Here is an 18,760-nt window from a genome sequence, read left to right on the forward strand (position 1 = left end):
TTAATGCTTGAATTATTAGTAAATTAGTGAGAGGGATCAAAACTTGTCATCCCATCGTTGTTTCGGTGTTGAATTGTTAGTGAATGACAGAGGGGGCCTATAAGCGGTGCAGCACCGGCTGGGAGCGCGCGCAGACTGACCGTTGCAGTTGTGTAATACTTGGCGGACCCACCACGAGAGAAGTGTGTGTGGGCAGTATTTGAAATTGTGTATAGGGCCGAAACGGTCAAGTGTTAAGACCACTGGGACCAGTATGTATGTGTATGTGAAAGACAGCCTACAAGCGTCAAAGCAAAGATAAGTGATTTTTCTGTGAAGTTGATTAATAATTTGTTATCGCGTTATTGTTTAATGCTTGAATTATTAGTAAATTAGTGAGAGGGATCAAAACTTGTCATCCCATCGTTGTTTCGGTGTTGAATTGTTAGTGAATGACAGAGGGGGCCTATAAGCGGTGCAGCACCGGCTGGGAGCGCGCGCAGACTGACCGTTGCAGTTGTGTAATACTTGGCGGACCCACCACGAGAGAAGTGTGTGTGGGCAGTATTTGAAATTGTGTATAGGGCCGAAACGGTCAAGTGTTAAGACCACTGGGACCAGTATGTATGTGTATGTGAAAGACAGCCTACAAGCGTCAAAGCAAAGATAAGTGATTTTTCTGTGAAGTTGATTAATAATTTGTTATCGCGTTATTGTTTAATGCTTGAATTATTAGTAAATTAGTGAGAGGGATCAAAACTTGTCATCCCATCGTTGTTTCGGTGTTGAATTGTTAGTGAATGACAGAGGGGGCCTATAAGCGGTGCAGCACCGGCTGGGAGCGCGCGCAGACTGACCGTTGCAGTTGTGTAATACTTGGCGGACCCACCACGAGAGAAGTGTGTGTGGGCAGTATTTGAAATTGTGTATAGGGCCGAAACGGTCAAGTGTTAAGACCACTGGGACCAGTATGTATGTGTATGTGAAAGACAGCCTACAAGCGTCAAAGCAAAGATAAGTGATTTTTCTGTGAAGTTGATTAATAATTTGTTATCGCGTTATTGTTTAATGCTTGAATTATTAGTAAATTAGTGAGAGGGATCAAAACTTGTCATCCCATCGTTGTTTCGGTGTTGAATTGTTAGTGAATGACAGAGGGGGCCTATAAGCGGTGCAGCACCGGCTGGGAGCGCGCGCAGACTGACCGTTGCAGTTGTGTAATACTTGGCGGACCCACCACGAGAGAAGTGTGTGTGGGCAGTATTTGAAATTGTGTATAGGGCCGAAACGGTCAAGTGTTAAGACCACTGGGACCAGTATGTATGTGTATGTGAAAGACAGCCTACAAGCGTCAAAGCAAAGATAAGTGATTTTTCTGTGAAGTTGATTAATAATTTGTTATCGCGTTATTGTTTAATGCTTGAATTATTAGTAAATTAGTGAGAGGGATCAAAACTTGTCATCCCATCGTTGTTTCGGTGTTGAATTGTTAGTGAATGACAGAGGGGGCCTATAAGCGGTGCAGCACCGGCTGGGAGCGCGCGCAGACTGACCGTTGCAGTTGTGTAATACTTGGCGGACCCACCACGAGAGAAGTGTGTGTGGGCAGTATTTGAAATTGTGTATAGGGCCGAAACGGTCAAGTGTTAAGACCACTGGGACCAGTATGTATGTGTATGTGAAAGACAGCCTACAAGCGTCAAAGCAAAGATAAGTGATTTTTCTGTGAAGTTGATTAATAATTTGTTATCGCGTTATTGTTTAATGCTTGAATTATTAGTAAATTAGTGAGAGGGATCAAAACTTGTCATCCCATCGTTGTTTCGGTGTTGAATTGTTAGTGAATGACAGAGGGGGCCTATAAGCGGTGCAGCACCGGCTGGGAGCGCGCGCAGACTGACCGTTGCAGTTGTGTAATACTTGGCGGACCCACCACGAGAGAAGTGTGTGTGGGCAGTATTTGAAATTGTGTATAGGGCCGAAACGGTCAAGTGTTAAGACCACTGGGACCAGTATGTATGTGTATGTGAAAGACAGCCTACAAGCGTCAAAGCAAAGATAAGTGATTTTTCTGTGAAGTTGATTAATAATTTGTTATCGCGTTATTGTTTAATGCTTGAATTATTAGTAAATTAGTGAGAGGGATCAAAACTTGTCATCCCATCGTTGTTTCGGTGTTGAATTGTTAGTGAATGACAGAGGGGGCCTATAAGCGGTGCAGCACCGGCTGGGAGCGCGCGCAGACTGACCGTTGCAGTTGTGTAATACTTGGCGGACCCACCACGAGAGAAGTGTGTGTGGGCAGTATTTGAAATTGTGTATAGGGCCGAAACGGTCAAGTGTTAAGACCACTGGGACCAGTATGTATGTGTATGTGAAAGACAGCCTACAAGCGTCAAAGCAAAGATAAGTGATTTTTCTGTGAAGTTGATTAATAATTTGTTATCGCGTTATTGTTTAATGCTTGAATTATTAGTAAATTAGTGAGAGGGATCAAAACTTGTCATCCCATCGTTGTTTCGGTGTTGAATTGTTAGTGAATGACAGAGGGGGCCTATAAGCGGTGCAGCACCGGCTGGGAGCGCGCGCAGACTGACCGTTGCAGTTGTGTAATACTTGGCGGACCCACCACGAGAGAAGTGTGTGTGGGCAGTATTTGAAATTGTGTATAGGGCCGAAACGGTCAAGTGTTAAGACCACTGGGACCAGTATGTATGTGTATGTGAAAGACAGCCTACAAGCGTCAAAGCAAAGATAAGTGATTTTTCTGTGAAGTTGATTAATAATTTGTTATCGCGTTATTGTTTAATGCTTGAATTATTAGTAAATTAGTGAGAGGGATCAAAACTTGTCATCCCATCGTTGTTTCGGTGTTGAATTGTTAGTGAATGACAGAGGGGGCCTATAAGCGGTGCAGCACCGGCTGGGAGCGCGCGCAGACTGACCGTTGCAGTTGTGTAATACTTGGCGGACCCACCACGAGAGAAGTGTGTGTGGGCAGTATTTGAAATTGTGTATAGGGCCGAAACGGTCAAGTGTTAAGACCACTGGGACCAGTATGTATGTGTATGTGAAAGACAGCCTACAAGCGTCAAAGCAAAGATAAGTGATTTTTCTGTGAAGTTGATTAATAATTTGTTATCGCGTTATTGTTTAATGCTTGAATTATTAGTAAATTAGTGAGAGGGATCAAAACTTGTCATCCCATCGTTGTTTCGGTGTTGAATTGTTAGTGAATGACAGAGGGGGCCTATAAGCGGTGCAGCACCGGCTGGGAGCGCGCGCAGACTGACCGTTGCAGTTGTGTAATACTTGGCGGACCCACCACGAGAGAAGTGTGTGTGGGCAGTATTTGAAATTGTGTATAGGGCCGAAACGGTCAAGTGTTAAGACCACTGGGACCAGTATGTATGTGTATGTGAAAGACAGCCTACAAGCGTCAAAGCAAAGATAAGTGATTTTTCTGTGAAGTTGATTAATAATTTGTTATCGCGTTATTGTTTAATGCTTGAATTATTAGTAAATTAGTGAGAGGGATCAAAACTTGTCATCCCATCGTTGTTTCGGTGTTGAATTGTTAGTGAATGACAGAGGGGGCCTATAAGCGGTGCAGCACCGGCTGGGAGCGCGCGCAGACTGACCGTTGCAGTTGTGTAATACTTGGCGGACCCACCACGAGAGAAGTGTGTGTGGGCAGTATTTGAAATTGTGTATAGGGCCGAAACGGTCAAGTGTTAAGACCACTGGGACCAGTATGTATGTGTATGTGAAAGACAGCCTACAAGCGTCAAAGCAAAGATAAGTGATTTTTCTGTGAAGTTGATTAATAATTTGTTATCGCGTTATTGTTTAATGCTTGAATTATTAGTAAATTAGTGAGAGGGATCAAAACTTGTCATCCCATCGTTGTTTCGGTGTTGAATTGTTAGTGAATGACAGAGGGGGCCTATAAGCGGTGCAGCACCGGCTGGGAGCGCGCGCAGACTGACCGTTGCAGTTGTGTAATACTTGGCGGACCCACCACGAGAGAAGTGTGTGTGGGCAGTATTTGAAATTGTGTATAGGGCCGAAACGGTCAAGTGTTAAGACCACTGGGACCAGTATGTATGTGTATGTGAAAGACAGCCTACAAGCGTCAAAGCAAAGATAAGTGATTTTTCTGTGAAGTTGATTAATAATTTGTTATCGCGTTATTGTTTAATGCTTGAATTATTAGTAAATTAGTGAGAGGGATCAAAACTTGTCATCCCATCGTTGTTTCGGTGTTGAATTGTTAGTGAATGACAGAGGGGGCCTATAAGCGGTGCAGCACCGGCTGGGAGCGCGCGCAGACTGACCGTTGCAGTTGTGTAATACTTGGCGGACCCACCACGAGAGAAGTGTGTGTGGGCAGTATTTGAAATTGTGTATAGGGCCGAAACGGTCAAGTGTTAAGACCACTGGGACCAGTATGTATGTGTATGTGAAAGACAGCCTACAAGCGTCAAAGCAAAGATAAGTGATTTTTCTGTGAAGTTGATTAATAATTTGTTATCGCGTTATTGTTTAATGCTTGAATTATTAGTAAATTAGTGAGAGGGATCAAAACTTGTCATCCCATCGTTGTTTCGGTGTTGAATTGTTAGTGAATGACAGAGGGGGCCTATAAGCGGTGCAGCACCGGCTGGGAGCGCGCGCAGACTGACCGTTGCAGTTGTGTAATACTTGGCGGACCCACCACGAGAGAAGTGTGTGTGGGCAGTATTTGAAATTGTGTATAGGGCCGAAACGGTCAAGTGTTAAGACCACTGGGACCAGTATGTATGTGTATGTGAAAGACAGCCTACAAGCGTCAAAGCAAAGATAAGTGATTTTTCTGTGAAGTTGATTAATAATTTGTTATCGCGTTATTGTTTAATGCTTGAATTATTAGTAAATTAGTGAGAGGGATCAAAACTTGTCATCCCATCGTTGTTTCGGTGTTGAATTGTTAGTGAATGACAGAGGGGGCCTATAAGCGGTGCAGCACCGGCTGGGAGCGCGCGCAGACTGACCGTTGCAGTTGTGTAATACTTGGCGGACCCACCACGAGAGAAGTGTGTGTGGGCAGTATTTGAAATTGTGTATAGGGCCGAAACGGTCAAGTGTTAAGACCACTGGGACCAGTATGTATGTGTATGTGAAAGACAGCCTACAAGCGTCAAAGCAAAGATAAGTGATTTTTCTGTGAAGTTGATTAATAATTTGTTATCGCGTTATTGTTTAATGCTTGAATTATTAGTAAATTAGTGAGAGGGATCAAAACTTGTCATCCCATCGTTGTTTCGGTGTTGAATTGTTAGTGAATGACAGAGGGGGCCTATAAGCGGTGCAGCACCGGCTGGGAGCGCGCGCAGACTGACCGTTGCAGTTGTGTAATACTTGGCGGACCCACCACGAGAGAAGTGTGTGTGGGCAGTATTTGAAATTGTGTATAGGGCCGAAACGGTCAAGTGTTAAGACCACTGGGACCAGTATGTATGTGTATGTGAAAGACAGCCTACAAGCGTCAAAGCAAAGATAAGTGATTTTTCTGTGAAGTTGATTAATAATTTGTTATCGCGTTATTGTTTAATGCTTGAATTATTAGTAAATTAGTGAGAGGGATCAAAACTTGTCATCCCATCGTTGTTTCGGTGTTGAATTGTTAGTGAATGACAGAGGGGGCCTATAAGCGGTGCAGCACCGGCTGGGAGCGCGCGCAGACTGACCGTTGCAGTTGTGTAATACTTGGCGGACCCACCACGAGAGAAGTGTGTGTGGGCAGTATTTGAAATTGTGTATAGGGCCGAAACGGTCAAGTGTTAAGACCACTGGGACCAGTATGTATGTGTATGTGAAAGACAGCCTACAAGCGTCAAAGCAAAGATAAGTGATTTTTCTGTGAAGTTGATTAATAATTTGTTATCGCGTTATTGTTTAATGCTTGAATTATTAGTAAATTAGTGAGAGGGATCAAAACTTGTCATCCCATCGTTGTTTCGGTGTTGAATTGTTAGTGAATGACAGAGGGGGCCTATAAGCGGTGCAGCACCGGCTGGGAGCGCGCGCAGACTGACCGTTGCAGTTGTGTAATACTTGGCGGACCCACCACGAGAGAAGTGTGTGTGGGCAGTATTTGAAATTGTGTATAGGGCCGAAACGGTCAAGTGTTAAGACCACTGGGACCAGTATGTATGTGTATGTGAAAGACAGCCTACAAGCGTCAAAGCAAAGATAAGTGATTTTTCTGTGAAGTTGATTAATAATTTGTTATCGCGTTATTGTTTAATGCTTGAATTATTAGTAAATTAGTGAGAGGGATCAAAACTTGTCATCCCATCGTTGTTTCGGTGTTGAATTGTTAGTGAATGACAGAGGGGGCCTATAAGCGGTGCAGCACCGGCTGGGAGCGCGCGCAGACTGACCGTTGCAGTTGTGTAATACTTGGCGGACCCACCACGAGAGAAGTGTGTGTGGGCAGTATTTGAAATTGTGTATAGGGCCGAAACGGTCAAGTGTTAAGACCACTGGGACCAGTATGTATGTGTATGTGAAAGACAGCCTACAAGCGTCAAAGCAAAGATAAGTGATTTTTCTGTGAAGTTGATTAATAATTTGTTATCGCGTTATTGTTTAATGCTTGAATTATTAGTAAATTAGTGAGAGGGATCAAAACTTGTCATCCCATCGTTGTTTCGGTGTTGAATTGTTAGTGAATGACAGAGGGGGCCTATAAGCGGTGCAGCACCGGCTGGGAGCGCGCGCAGACTGACCGTTGCAGTTGTGTAATACTTGGCGGACCCACCACGAGAGAAGTGTGTGTGGGCAGTATTTGAAATTGTGTATAGGGCCGAAACGGTCAAGTGTTAAGACCACTGGGACCAGTATGTATGTGTATGTGAAAGACAGCCTACAAGCGTCAAAGCAAAGATAAGTGATTTTTCTGTGAAGTTGATTAATAATTTGTTATCGCGTTATTGTTTAATGCTTGAATTATTAGTAAATTAGTGAGAGGGATCAAAACTTGTCATCCCATCGTTGTTTCGGTGTTGAATTGTTAGTGAATGACAGAGGGGGCCTATAAGCGGTGCAGCACCGGCTGGGAGCGCGCGCAGACTGACCGTTGCAGTTGTGTAATACTTGGCGGACCCACCACGAGAGAAGTGTGTGTGGGCAGTATTTGAAATTGTGTATAGGGCCGAAACGGTCAAGTGTTAAGACCACTGGGACCAGTATGTATGTGTATGTGAAAGACAGCCTACAAGCGTCAAAGCAAAGATAAGTGATTTTTCTGTGAAGTTGATTAATAATTTGTTATCGCGTTATTGTTTAATGCTTGAATTATTAGTAAATTAGTGAGAGGGATCAAAACTTGTCATCCCATCGTTGTTTCGGTGTTGAATTGTTAGTGAATGACAGAGGGGGCCTATAAGCGGTGCAGCACCGGCTGGGAGCGCGCGCAGACTGACCGTTGCAGTTGTGTAATACTTGGCGGACCCACCACGAGAGAAGTGTGTGTGGGCAGTATTTGAAATTGTGTATAGGGCCGAAACGGTCAAGTGTTAAGACCACTGGGACCAGTATGTATGTGTATGTGAAAGACAGCCTACAAGCGTCAAAGCAAAGATAAGTGATTTTTCTGTGAAGTTGATTAATAATTTGTTATCGCGTTATTGTTTAATGCTTGAATTATTAGTAAATTAGTGAGAGGGATCAAAACTTGTCATCCCATCGTTGTTTCGGTGTTGAATTGTTAGTGAATGACAGAGGGGGCCTATAAGCGGTGCAGCACCGGCTGGGAGCGCGCGCAGACTGACCGTTGCAGTTGTGTAATACTTGGCGGACCCACCACGAGAGAAGTGTGTGTGGGCAGTATTTGAAATTGTGTATAGGGCCGAAACGGTCAAGTGTTAAGACCACTGGGACCAGTATGTATGTGTATGTGAAAGACAGCCTACAAGCGTCAAAGCAAAGATAAGTGATTTTTCTGTGAAGTTGATTAATAATTTGTTATCGCGTTATTGTTTAATGCTTGAATTATTAGTAAATTAGTGAGAGGGATCAAAACTTGTCATCCCATCGTTGTTTCGGTGTTGAATTGTTAGTGAATGACAGAGGGGGCCTATAAGCGGTGCAGCACCGGCTGGGAGCGCGCGCAGACTGACCGTTGCAGTTGTGTAATACTTGGCGGACCCACCACGAGAGAAGTGTGTGTGGGCAGTATTTGAAATTGTGTATAGGGCCGAAACGGTCAAGTGTTAAGACCACTGGGACCAGTATGTATGTGTATGTGAAAGACAGCCTACAAGCGTCAAAGCAAAGATAAGTGATTTTTCTGTGAAGTTGATTAATAATTTGTTATCGCGTTATTGTTTAATGCTTGAATTATTAGTAAATTAGTGAGAGGGATCAAAACTTGTCATCCCATCGTTGTTTCGGTGTTGAATTGTTAGTGAATGACAGAGGGGGCCTATAAGCGGTGCAGCACCGGCTGGGAGCGCGCGCAGACTGACCGTTGCAGTTGTGTAATACTTGGCGGACCCACCACGAGAGAAGTGTGTGTGGGCAGTATTTGAAATTGTGTATAGGGCCGAAACGGTCAAGTGTTAAGACCACTGGGACCAGTATGTATGTGTATGTGAAAGACAGCCTACAAGCGTCAAAGCAAAGATAAGTGATTTTTCTGTGAAGTTGATTAATAATTTGTTATCGCGTTATTGTTTAATGCTTGAATTATTAGTAAATTAGTGAGAGGGATCAAAACTTGTCATCCCATCGTTGTTTCGGTGTTGAATTGTTAGTGAATGACAGAGGGGGCCTATAAGCGGTGCAGCACCGGCTGGGAGCGCGCGCAGACTGACCGTTGCAGTTGTGTAATACTTGGCGGACCCACCACGAGAGAAGTGTGTGTGGGCAGTATTTGAAATTGTGTATAGGGCCGAAACGGTCAAGTGTTAAGACCACTGGGACCAGTATGTATGTGTATGTGAAAGACAGCCTACAAGCGTCAAAGCAAAGATAAGTGATTTTTCTGTGAAGTTGATTAATAATTTGTTATCGCGTTATTGTTTAATGCTTGAATTATTAGTAAATTAGTGAGAGGGATCAAAACTTGTCATCCCATCGTTGTTTCGGTGTTGAATTGTTAGTGAATGACAGAGGGGGCCTATAAGCGGTGCAGCACCGGCTGGGAGCGCGCGCAGACTGACCGTTGCAGTTGTGTAATACTTGGCGGACCCACCACGAGAGAAGTGTGTGTGGGCAGTATTTGAAATTGTGTATAGGGCCGAAACGGTCAAGTGTTAAGACCACTGGGACCAGTATGTATGTGTATGTGAAAGACAGCCTACAAGCGTCAAAGCAAAGATAAGTGATTTTTCTGTGAAGTTGATTAATAATTTGTTATCGCGTTATTGTTTAATGCTTGAATTATTAGTAAATTAGTGAGAGGGATCAAAACTTGTCATCCCATCGTTGTTTCGGTGTTGAATTGTTAGTGAATGACAGAGGGGGCCTATAAGCGGTGCAGCACCGGCTGGGAGCGCGCGCAGACTGACCGTTGCAGTTGTGTAATACTTGGCGGACCCACCACGAGAGAAGTGTGTGTGGGCAGTATTTGAAATTGTGTATAGGGCCGAAACGGTCAAGTGTTAAGACCACTGGGACCAGTATGTATGTGTATGTGAAAGACAGCCTACAAGCGTCAAAGCAAAGATAAGTGATTTTTCTGTGAAGTTGATTAATAATTTGTTATCGCGTTATTGTTTAATGCTTGAATTATTAGTAAATTAGTGAGAGGGATCAAAACTTGTCATCCCATCGTTGTTTCGGTGTTGAATTGTTAGTGAATGACAGAGGGGGCCTATAAGCGGTGCAGCACCGGCTGGGAGCGCGCGCAGACTGACCGTTGCAGTTGTGTAATACTTGGCGGACCCACCACGAGAGAAGTGTGTGTGGGCAGTATTTGAAATTGTGTATAGGGCCGAAACGGTCAAGTGTTAAGACCACTGGGACCAGTATGTATGTGTATGTGAAAGACAGCCTACAAGCGTCAAAGCAAAGATAAGTGATTTTTCTGTGAAGTTGATTAATAATTTGTTATCGCGTTATTGTTTAATGCTTGAATTATTAGTAAATTAGTGAGAGGGATCAAAACTTGTCATCCCATCGTTGTTTCGGTGTTGAATTGTTAGTGAATGACAGAGGGGGCCTATAAGCGGTGCAGCACCGGCTGGGAGCGCGCGCAGACTGACCGTTGCAGTTGTGTAATACTTGGCGGACCCACCACGAGAGAAGTGTGTGTGGGCAGTATTTGAAATTGTGTATAGGGCCGAAACGGTCAAGTGTTAAGACCACTGGGACCAGTATGTATGTGTATGTGAAAGACAGCCTACAAGCGTCAAAGCAAAGATAAGTGATTTTTCTGTGAAGTTGATTAATAATTTGTTATCGCGTTATTGTTTAATGCTTGAATTATTAGTAAATTAGTGAGAGGGATCAAAACTTGTCATCCCATCGTTGTTTCGGTGTTGAATTGTTAGTGAATGACAGAGGGGGCCTATAAGCGGTGCAGCACCGGCTGGGAGCGCGCGCAGACTGACCGTTGCAGTTGTGTAATACTTGGCGGACCCACCACGAGAGAAGTGTGTGTGGGCAGTATTTGAAATTGTGTATAGGGCCGAAACGGTCAAGTGTTAAGACCACTGGGACCAGTATGTATGTGTATGTGAAAGACAGCCTACAAGCGTCAAAGCAAAGATAAGTGATTTTTCTGTGAAGTTGATTAATAATTTGTTATCGCGTTATTGTTTAATGCTTGAATTATTAGTAAATTAGTGAGAGGGATCAAAACTTGTCATCCCATCGTTGTTTCGGTGTTGAATTGTTAGTGAATGACAGAGGGGGCCTATAAGCGGTGCAGCACCGGCTGGGAGCGCGCGCAGACTGACCGTTGCAGTTGTGTAATACTTGGCGGACCCACCACGAGAGAAGTGTGTGTGGGCAGTATTTGAAATTGTGTATAGGGCCGAAACGGTCAAGTGTTAAGACCACTGGGACCAGTATGTATGTGTATGTGAAAGACAGCCTACAAGCGTCAAAGCAAAGATAAGTGATTTTTCTGTGAAGTTGATTAATAATTTGTTATCGCGTTATTGTTTAATGCTTGAATTATTAGTAAATTAGTGAGAGGGATCAAAACTTGTCATCCCATCGTTGTTTCGGTGTTGAATTGTTAGTGAATGACAGAGGGGGCCTATAAGCGGTGCAGCACCGGCTGGGAGCGCGCGCAGACTGACCGTTGCAGTTGTGTAATACTTGGCGGACCCACCACGAGAGAAGTGTGTGTGGGCAGTATTTGAAATTGTGTATAGGGCCGAAACGGTCAAGTGTTAAGACCACTGGGACCAGTATGTATGTGTATGTGAAAGACAGCCTACAAGCGTCAAAGCAAAGATAAGTGATTTTTCTGTGAAGTTGATTAATAATTTGTTATCGCGTTATTGTTTAATGCTTGAATTATTAGTAAATTAGTGAGAGGGATCAAAACTTGTCATCCCATCGTTGTTTCGGTGTTGAATTGTTAGTGAATGACAGAGGGGGCCTATAAGCGGTGCAGCACCGGCTGGGAGCGCGCGCAGACTGACCGTTGCAGTTGTGTAATACTTGGCGGACCCACCACGAGAGAAGTGTGTGTGGGCAGTATTTGAAATTGTGTATAGGGCCGAAACGGTCAAGTGTTAAGACCACTGGGACCAGTATGTATGTGTATGTGAAAGACAGCCTACAAGCGTCAAAGCAAAGATAAGTGATTTTTCTGTGAAGTTGATTAATAATTTGTTATCGCGTTATTGTTTAATGCTTGAATTATTAGTAAATTAGTGAGAGGGATCAAAACTCCCCTCGCTCGCTCCGCTCGCTCGGGGAATATTAGAACAGGACCTTTTTTTTTTTTTTCCAAAATAAAATCTGCTACTCAAAAACACCCAGATGCACCCTTCCACTGACTAAGAGGAGACAACCTGACAAAATCCCCAATCCCACGGCTTTCATACAGCACCAATGGGATGAATGGCTGTTGGGTTAAACAGTCACTAACTGTATGCAGTCTGGCCTTAGGGCGACACCAGGCTGACGGACTCCACACAGATGGACATCCATTGCCCTTCCCTGATAAGAGGCTCTGTCAGGGTGACCGAATATTTTCCCTCACCACATAGAACACCCTTCTATGGATACCAACAAAACCCTGTCTCGCGTGCACCTCGGGGATCAGCTGCATAGCACGAGACATAAATTCAGATCCCCAAAACCCCAAAACAGGCGTGGCAAAAGAGGTGGGAAAAGATCGTGCTTAGGTAGCAGAATGACAAAAGCAGAGCGGCTGTCAAAGAAATTCTTTAGAATCGGCAGTTGGAATTGTTCCAGCGCAAGAATGAGAATCTCAACAATTGAGAAATTGGCATATGATTTTGACATTCTATGTCTCCAAGAGACCAGGACAAGTGCAGACAGACCAATACATTTTGAGAATTTCACAGTCTTTCAAAGGAATGAAGGAATAGGGGTAGCAATCATACTGAACAAAAACCTAAAAAACAAAGTTTCCACCATAAATCTAGAGAAATGGTGTAGCAACTCATGTGAATTATTGGGGGTTCGTCTTGACAAACCTGACGGAGTTCACAAAAGCATCGCGCTCATCAATGCCTACGTTCACCCAGGAACCTGCACAACAAAAGAGAATTGGGCCTTTTTAGAGGAAATAGAGAACGAACTTGGAGACTCGGTCATTATCTGTGGAGACCTCAATGCAAGATCAAAGTTATGGGACCAGCGGAACACAAACCCACAAGGACTCGCACTTGAAGGAATGATAGGTGAAATTCTTCTTAGCCCTTTAACAACCACATCCCCAACTCGCCTTGGAACAAGACAAGGGGACAGTGACAGTGTGATCGACATCGCTCTAACATCTCCAAAATTCAGAGCAGAAATGAATGCAGAGACACTTCCATACCAAGGCAGCGACCACCTCCCGGTAGCTTTCAGTCTACAGAAACTGTCCGATAAACCCTGTATGAAACTGCGTGATCCATTTCAGTATGAAACCAAAGAGACAACCGTCATCGAAAAATTAAGACGCAGAAGAAACAAAAGAACGGCACTGAACAGGATGCAAACTATTCAGCCCCCATGGTGGAATACCGACACAGAGAGAGCCTGGATAGAAAAACATGCGGCTGTCAAACTTTGGCAAAAAGAAAGAACAAAACCATCTCCGGACAAAGATATTGAAACAAAAATGAAAGAAAAAACTAAACAGTTTGAAGTCATTGCTCAAGAGGCCAAAAATGACAAGTGGAAACAGTTTTGCGAGGCACTCAGTTATGACACAACATTGACAGAGTTCTGGCAATTTTATCGTCGCATGGAAGGGAAAACGTGCACAACAACAACCCCAGACATGTTAGACACTGACGGAACCAAGCTTAAGACAAATGAAGAAAAAGGATCTGCCTTGCTCAAACGTTTCATACAACAGAGTGATCAAAGAAACTTAGATGAGAAAAAGAAATATGTTGAGGAGTTAAACCAAACCCTTATGCAGACTGGACCTGATGATGACTTGACAATGGATGATCTAAACGAGGCAATAGCTAAATGCAAGAAAGAATCGGCTCCTGGCCCAGACAAAGTTCGTTACTCAGAGATCAAGGAGCTATCGGAAGAAGACAGAAGCGAACTTTTCAATCTATATCAAAACAGTTTCCACAATGGACAGGTGCCGGAGGACTGGACACACAGCTTCTTAAAACCCATACCAAAACCAGGAAAGGACCATCGTCAGGTAAGCGGCTACCGGATCCTAACCATGCAAAACATTGTTGGAAAGCTCATGGAACGCATGATAGCCAGGAAACTTGCAAGGGATCTTGAACACAGGCACATTCTCCCTTCAAATCAAGGTGGTTACAGAACAGGCAAGTCCACATGGGAAAATGCAGCTGCTTTTGCATATGAGGTGTATGAAGGATTTCAAAGAAAAGAAGAAACACTAGCAGTAGCAATTGACCTTGAAGATGCCTACAATAAAGTCCAGTTTGCGCACCTCATGGAGCTGCTACTAAGGTATGGAGTAAGTTTGACACTGACAAGATGGATAGCAGCAGCGCTTCAGGAAAGAACCGTCGTCCTACGCCTCGGAGATTGGATGTCTGCACCTTCTAAACTATCCATGGGACTGCCACAAGGGTCTCCACTCTCTCCTGTCCTCTACAATGTCTACACGAAGGGCCTTGCAGACTTAAACAACAATGGAATTGCTCGGGTGCTTACCCTTGCGGATGACGGCCTGGTCTTCAAAACTTCAAAAAATGCTCAGGAAAGAACTGAAGCCGTCCAGAAACAACTAAACAATATTGCTCAATGGTGCAAAGACACAGGATCTTCCATCAATCCAGCGAAAGCCCAAACGTTGCTGTGCACCCTCAACAACAAAACCGCGAGCAAATCACCACCTTCTGTGTCATTCGATGGGATTCAAATTGAGAAAACTGAATGCCTACGCTACCTAGGAATACACTTCGACAGGATGCTGACCTTCAGAAAACATACGGAAAACACTGTTCTCAAATGCAAAAAGGGCCTTTCAGTCTTAAAAGCAATGACAACCAAAGGAATTGAACAACGCCACCTCTTCCTGCTATACCAATCACTCGTCCTCAGTGTGATCGAATACGGACTTGGGCTAACAACACCGTCTCAAAGCAACCTCCTAAAATTAGAAAGAGTCCAAAATAAAGCTATGAGGCTGATCCTTGGAACAACAAAAGACACGCCCACAGAAACCATGCGATACCTGCTTGACCTTCCTTCAGTGCAGGCCAGAAACAAGTTAGAACAGGTCAAGACCTACTTCAAAGCATTAGAAAACCCTCAAAACCCACTGCATGACGCAGTCAAAGAACAAAAAGGCAGCCGTCTAGGACGAGGAAGATCATGGATGGGGCAAGCAGAAGACACAATCCAGCTAGTATGCCGACTTCAAGACCTGAAAGAAACAAAAGAATGGGAGAAAAACCCCGAAAACCTCAACCATCTATTCAACACAGTCATTTCACCCACTCTAGGAAGACATTGTCGGGAATGGCCAGAGGGCAAAACTGATGCGGAAGTGAAGCTGCTTATAGAAGAAAACAGCAAAGAAGAGGACATCATCATATACACAGATGGCTCAGTCACCAAAGACCAGTCTGGCTGGGGATTCACTGCGAAACAAAATGGAAAAACAATTTGGGAAGAGAATGCTGCCTACAAAGTCACAACCTCCAGCCTAACGATGGAAGTTGAAGCCGTGACACATGCCCTCCAGTGGCTATCGTCCTTCCATACGCCCGGAAACCAACATGCCATGATTCTAACCGACTCAATGAACCTCATACAGAAAATTGAAAACGGAATGGGAAGCCCAGAGTGGCATAACGCAATGCGCAACGTTCAGATTAAAAAACTCACATGGTCATACTGCCCGGGACATGCAGGTGTTAAGGGAAATGAGCGAGCTGACAGACTTGCTGGTAACGCAACACCAACGAGCAGCCTACATCTAGGAAAATCGGAAATCCTCAGAAAAGTCAAAGAATACCAAAAAGAACAGGTACAAGGCCATCACACCATCGATCGCCTCAAAGAAATAAAAGCAGAGAGAGGGAGCGGCCGCAAATCTAACATGAAAGGTAGAGCACGATGCTTTGCAAATCAAACAAATATCGGCATCATTTCCAAACCAACATTGCGCAAATTTCTTCAAAACGGAACAGAGTCTCTGTGGGCCTTTCCAAATACAATAGACCGAGCAACACACTAGATGCCACGTTCTTGGCATCAGAGATCTTTTCCCATCCCTCTTGCGGCCAGTCAGTGGCGGCTGTGTGTGTTTGTGTGTATGTATGGGTCTGTGCTTTTGAGTGCGTTTGTGAATGCGCGAGAGTGAAATTGCACACAAGTGTCAGGAGAGATATGTGTACGTGTGTGTGTGTGTGTGTGTGTGTGTGTGAGGGGAGGTGGGAGTGCGGGGGGAGGTGGGGTAGAGGATGAGGTTGTGAGTGTATGCATGCCTACACTGTGGGAGCAACAGGATATTGGAACGTGTATATATATATATATATATATATATATATATATATATATATATATATATATATATATATATATCTTTGTATGTACGTGTGTGGGGTTGGGGGTGGGAGATATGGGCGTATGTGTGTGTGCTTGTACAAGTAAGTGTTCATCTCTGTGAGTGTGTGTTTGTGTGTGTGTGTGTGTGCCGTGGAAGCTGCGATACGTAGACTAGAAATAAGTGTGTGGAGGAGGGGGTAGAGGAGGTGCAAGGTAATGTGTGTGTGTGTGTGTGTGTATGTGTGTGTTGGAGCTCATGTACGTTTATATGTATTTGACTGTGCTTTCATATGTGCTTGTACAAGTAAGTGTTCATTTCTGTGAGTGTGTGTTTGTGTGTGTGTGTGTGTGTGTGTGTGCCGTGGAAGCTGCGATACTTAGACTAGAAATGAGTGTGTGGAGGAGGGGGGTAGAGGAGGTGCACGGTAATGCGTGTGTGTGTGTGTGTGTTGGAGCTCATGTACGTTTATATGTATTTGACTGTGCTTTCATATATGTGAAACTGCATGTCTGGTGCATTTCTGTTATGCATGTGTGGGTGTATGTGTGAATGTGTGTCTTCATATTTTACATTTATTTGCTTATTTATCACCATTGTTGTCTTATCTATTTATTTATTTATGTTTTATTATTATCATTTTATTAGTATTACTAATATTATTACTACTACCTTTTTCTATATTATAATTATTATTTATTTATTTATTTATTTATTTATGCAAGCTTATCTATTATTTATTCCCCCGTTTTTTTTGTTGTTTTTTTTGTTTTTTTGTTTTTGTTTTTTTTTTGTGTGTGTGTGTGTGGTTTTTTTTTTTTGTGTTTTTTTTGTTTTGTTTTTGTTTTTGTTTTTGCGTGTGTGTGTGTGTGTGTGTGTGTGTGTGTGTGTGTGTGTGTGTTCTCAAGGCCTGACTAAGCGCGTTGGGTTACGCTGCTGGTCAGGCATCTGCTTGGCAGATGTGGTGTAGCGTATATGGTTTTGTCCGAACGCAGTGACGCCTCCTTGAGCTACTGAAACTGAAACTGAATCAATGCTTACATCTTAATGATTGTAGTAATCATGGTGATTTAAGATGACATTAATAGTAAATAGCCTAGACCAGTTGTGACATAGCAACAGCATCAAATGTATCAACTATTATAGTAATGGTATCTAGGGTAAGGCGAAAGCGAGTGGTGACATTATAATGTCATAATAATAATGATCATGAGTATACCACTTCTGCATTATTGGAAAAGAAAACTTGTGATTGGTCACATTGTAAAGACAACAGCAACTATAAAAGTTAAAAAAAACAAACAAATAATACATATTGAGAAATAAATAAAGACATGTTAGTACAAAGTAAGGACTGTTATATAGAATGGTAACTATGGAACACGTGAAATTATGATTAAGTAACAGTTTCCATAATTGGAAGGTAACTGTTCCACTTTGTACGGAAAGCATGATGGTTCATTAGTATATAAGATGCATGTTCTTCGATTTTGTATCTGTATCTGAGCTGTGTTTTAAATGCATTGAGTTGTGGTGGTTGTTTATTGAATTTGCATTTGTACAGAAAGTTTTTGGCAAGTAAAATAATAAAATCTAAAATGTCATCTGTAGCAAATGTGTGTGAGTTTCCAAATTAAACTAATTCGTCACATAATTGGGCATTGTATACATTATTGCATTTGTTATTAATATCAGTTTGGAAAGCAGTCCAAAATCTCTGCACAATCTCACATCTCCAAAAAAGGTGTTCAATGGTTTCTGGATGTGATCCACAGAAGCTACATTTATCATTATGAGAGATATTCATCTGTTTCAGTGATTTGTTTGTTGCAATAATCCTATGAACTAATCTTATTTGAAACCATTTTAAGTTAACATCACTTATTTTGTGTATTTTGTGAAATGTCTGTTTCCAATTAATGTTCAGTTGCAACAAATCGTTCCATTTCTTACAGCATTTAGGGGTCGTATTGTTTTTAACTAGAGTATCATAATAAACTTTTGTTCCTTTTTTCACTGAATATATCATTTGTAATGATTTTCTCATCTGCAAAGCAGTGTTATTATCAATTTTAATGTTTAGGTTTTTTATATAATTTCTAACTGACCTTATGCAACCATTTAAAGTAAGGAAATTTGTTATATTTCCATGCTTTTGACTAAAATCTTCATAGGAAAGGAAACTACTGTCCCCGTGCACTAGATGAGAAATATTCCAGACCCCCTTTTCCATCCAATTTCTGTATGATAAAATCTTACTTCCAATTTTAATATTTTGGTTCAGAAAGATTGGTTCTGCTAAAACTTCTTTACTACTTAATAGTGGGACCTTCTGACAAAATTCTTTGTAGGCTTGGAAAACATGGATCCAGAACTTATTCTTATCATTAGGTGTTGGTAGACAGGGTCCATATCTATCAATATCTTTGATAACTGGATTGCTTTCTTTTATTATTATTGTCCATTTATGGTTTGAAAACTTTAATTTACGTATCCAGCTCAGTTTAAGACCTTTAATAAATTGATGTCAAACATTCCTAATCCTCCTAATATTGTACTTTTAATTACTGTTTTTCTACTTATTCGATCCTGTTTTTTGTTCCA

Source organism: Babylonia areolata, chromosome 17, assembly GCF_041734735.1.
Source record: "Babylonia areolata isolate BAREFJ2019XMU chromosome 17, ASM4173473v1, whole genome shotgun sequence".
NCBI classification, from domain to species: domain Eukaryota; kingdom Metazoa; phylum Mollusca; class Gastropoda; order Neogastropoda; family Buccinidae; genus Babylonia; species Babylonia areolata.